At 54.8% G+C, this 3,880-nt stretch overlaps 1 pseudogene; it reads right to left on the bottom strand.

The window, feature by feature from the left end:
* Positions 1–2,557: 2,557 nt before the first annotated feature.
* LOC116418830 lies at positions 2,558–2,966 on the bottom strand (annotated as a pseudogene).
* Between the last annotated feature and the right edge of the window lie 914 nt (positions 2,967–3,880).

The following is a 3,880-nucleotide window of genomic DNA, read 5'->3' as shown; positions in this document are numbered from 1 at the left end:
CCCACATGCCAACCCAATGCAAAGACAAATATGGTACCCCCAGGAGTCGGTGGACCACTCTTCAAGAAGTATTACCACATTGCAAGCCCAGGATAGTTTGTGATGAGGCGGAGAGGGTCTGTCTTAGGGGGCCTAATCCTTCTCCACCTCCTCCTTTGGCTGGGGGAATTCATTCCACTCCCAGCTCCCAAGGCCCCTGTTTGGTTTCCGGCCTCTGCCACAGCAGGTGCACTCTGGGTGTAGTTATATGTCTGCAGTCCCGTTCCCTGCTGGACTGACAGTGAGCACCTTAGAGCTGGGCTCTATTTTCTTGTAGCTGAGCCCTGACGAGCAGCAAAGAGATGGGTGGAAGTGTGGCTGGGAGTCTGCATGTGTGAGGAAGCAAAGGGAGGCCTCCTCTTTCTTGCACCGAGAGGAGGGTAGCATCTTGCCCCTCCCCCTGCCCAAGCATGAACAGGGTGAGACCCCATGAAAACCCTACCCTCAGAAAGAGGCTTAGCCCAGCCTCAGAGTTTTGGAGAGGTTGTCCCATCTGGCTGGGGTCTGGAAAGACCTTCATTAGATCTGCTGACTGAAGAGGTCCCACCCTGCTCAATTCTTCCCCAAGCCTCCTGCAAAACAGTCATGGGGTGGGGGCAAGGGTGTGAGAGCAGGGAAGAAGGAGGGCTGGGGTCTGTGGAGGTACGGGGTTTGGAGGAGAATGGAGCGGGAGGAGGAAGCGGCCAGGGAGGCAGGGTTGCTCATCAGACACAAGGGCAGGGCTCTTTGTCTGTGTTGGCACCTGCTTCCCCCTGACATTCCTGGTCTGAGCCTGGGCATGGGGTAGAGGGGGTGGTCATAGTTCAGGGTGACCTCCCAGGGCCTAAGTTTAACATCAACAAAGGTCCAGTGTCCAGCTGTTGTTTCTATGTGTGTCCAAGCGCATTGTTGGAGGCACGAGCAGTTCATCACCTATGTCAAGGTCAGTGAGTGGCTGTGACTGCTCCTCTCTGGGGGAGGGGGCAGCTGGTGCCCAGACACTCCAGGTGCCAAGAACTTGAACGAGATGGCTTCTCAGCCGGCCCTTTCCCTGTACCCCTAGCCAGGAGCCCCCAGCCTTATTTCAGGATCCTGAGAAACCAGCAAAGATCCCTCCTGAGCCATGGGAGGCAATTTCCTGCCCGGTGTCTGGCCAGAAGGTGCCTTTCTGTGTTGGCTACTTGTCCATTCGTTTATTCAATGAGCATCTACTATGTTTCAGGCACTGTGGTGGTCACTGAGGATACAAAACTGAATAAGACATAGTGTCGACACTCAGGTTCCTCCCAGGTGAGTAAATAGATGACTTCGATATTGTGGATGTCACGTAGAGAAAGAGGGACATACAGGGCTATGGGGCTTGGAGGAGCGGCTCCTAATGTAGTCGGGTGGTCAGGGTGGACTTCCTGGACGGGTCAGTGCTCCACTGAGACTTGGAGGAGGGTAGGAGGATAGGTGGAGCGGGAGTGAAGGGCCTTCGGAGAAGCCTCTGGTGATCTGGGGATGTTGAATAGTTCTGTGCGGCTGGGACCAGGGGACACAGGGGCTAGGGAAGCTGTAAGGGTGTGATCATGAAAGCGCATGTATCTTGACCACAGGTTTGCATTTTATCCTCATATTGTCATTGAAGGAAGGTGGTTCAGGTGGCAGTGGGATGGACAGGCTTCTGGAGCAGACAGCCCGAGCGGTGAGGAGTTTGCTGCCATGAAGCTGGCAGAAGGCAGTGGCTCAAGCAGAGACAGTGGCGTGGGTCTGTGGAGGAGGGCGGATTAGGAGGCCTCGAGGGGAGCAGGACAGGACTTGCTGCTCCTCTGGCTTCGAGGAGGAAGGGAGGGGAGCAGAGGGGGTGACCCTCAGATTTCTGGTTTGGCTCAGTGGCTTGTGGCTGGGCCTTTGCATGATAGGGGGAACAGAGAGAGAGCAGATGGGGTTCAGGGTGGGGCCATCAAGTGAGGAAGGGCTTGGCAGTGCCTGAGCCAGGGTGTTGTGCAGGCAGCTGGGCACACGGGCCTAGTGCTGGGGTGGGCTAGGCTGCCCCAGCAGGCCCCAGGGAAGGACGGCAGGCTGGGATGCTATCCGCATGGACTGACTCTCCTTTCTTAGCCCTGGCACTAAGTGCGTCCCTCTGGCAAAGAAGAAAATAATTTCTGTCCCTCGCCATCTGCTGCATGGGAAGATGGGAATGGAGTGAGCACGGTATGAGGGGATCAGGAACGTTGAGGGGCTGTGTCCAGCTGCCCAAACCATCCACGAGGCTGGCACCGTGTTGAGGACAGAGGTGCGTTCAGGAACCTTGCAAGGTTCATCATTGTACCCCAGGGCCTGGCTTGGTGCCTGATAAGGGGTGTTTGGGGGGCTCCTGAGTTCTCTGGGTCTGAAGCGTAGGGTGGGGAGGGCAGCATGGGGAATGGACCAGGGCCGGGGCTGCCTATGCCCAGTTTAGGGGCCCCGCTGAGGAGTGAGCACAGACTAAAGTGTTGGGTCTGGCTAGAAGGGGTGCTTTTAGAGGTTTTTTTTTTTTTCAGTCTTTCATATTATTTTATTTTCTTCCTTCAACCATAATAATATGATATCCAAAGTTTGTCTTAACTGGTGGATGTTACACAGGCTTATCCATCCCACTTACAGACAAGACAAATGCTGCTTCCTGCAATGGCCCCACCATGGACCCTCATCATCCAACCCAAGGCACCCCCTTGCTGGCTTTAGCTTCACTATATTGTGAGGCCACTTCATTGAATCTTATCCCAGACTTTAACTTTTCCATGACTGCCATGATTTTGCCATGTTTTTCACACAGAATGTGTCTGACCTTAGCTGCATTGCCACTGCCTGTGGGACCCTGAGCCTTCTCGCCAGCACTGTCACTCCCAGAGGTTGATCCCACTTTCCCCTTTTCCAGAACCACTTGTTCCTTTGGGTGGCATCGTGGAAACTTGCTGTTGAAGTCTCAGCTGCCTAAGTGGTTCTTAAAGGGAGGTCCCCAGGCCAGCAGCATCAGCATCACCTGAGAAATTGTTAGAAATGCAAATTTCTGGACTTTACCCCAGACCTGCTGAATCAGAAACTTTGGGAGGTGAGGCCCAGGATCTGTGTTTTAACAAGCCCTCCTCAAAATTCAGATGCCCTATAAGGGTTTGAAAACGACTGGGGGTGGGTGGGGGAGTGGGCAGGGGCCTGTTCCGCTACATACCATGCTGGGTCCGGAGCGAACAGATGGAGGGGGCAAGCCCCATCTGCTGCCCTGGGGACAGCCTTTTCAGAGGGAAGGTAGAACTGTGCACCCAAAAACACAGGGGATGCAATGCTTAGAACCAAGTGAGCATCGGAGACAGAAAGTCCTGTGCAGCAGAGCTGGGTGGAACCTGGTGAGTGGGTAGCATGGGGTGGAATTGGGAGAGAGACACAGTGACCTGGTGTCCCAGTTCCCAGGGTTGCTAACTGCTCACGTGCCAGCTTGAAAATAATGAGTTTCTAGGGAGGGGTCTACATCCAATTTGCTAGCTCACTCTCCATCACTGTCCTCCACATCCCCCCATCCCTGGACATACAGAGTTAGCCCCAAACCCCACCTACTTATTATGGGGATTCCTGGAGAGGCAGCCTGTGTTGTGGGGACCTGTCAAGGCACTGCCAGTCCAGGCTCAGGGTGTGGAGGCTCAGTGGCAGCACAGAAAGCGGGAACCTGGGGTGGGAGGGGCGTGGTCTTTGGGCCTTCATCCGTCATCCTAGCACTGGGCTGATGCGGGAAACTAGATGGGCCAGAAGAGAATTCAGGGTGAGGCAATGCTGAGCTCAAGGAGCAGGTAGTTCAAGAGAGAAGTGAAGCAACAGGTTTGGCAGAGGGTGGTGGGTGTGGGAG

Source organism: Piliocolobus tephrosceles, chromosome 1, assembly GCF_002776525.5.
Source record: "Piliocolobus tephrosceles isolate RC106 chromosome 1, ASM277652v3, whole genome shotgun sequence".
NCBI classification, from domain to species: Eukaryota; Metazoa; Chordata; class Mammalia; order Primates; family Cercopithecidae; genus Piliocolobus; species Piliocolobus tephrosceles.
The sequence above is the reverse complement of the archived record's forward strand: the minus strand, read 5'-3'. Positions and strand labels throughout refer to the sequence as shown.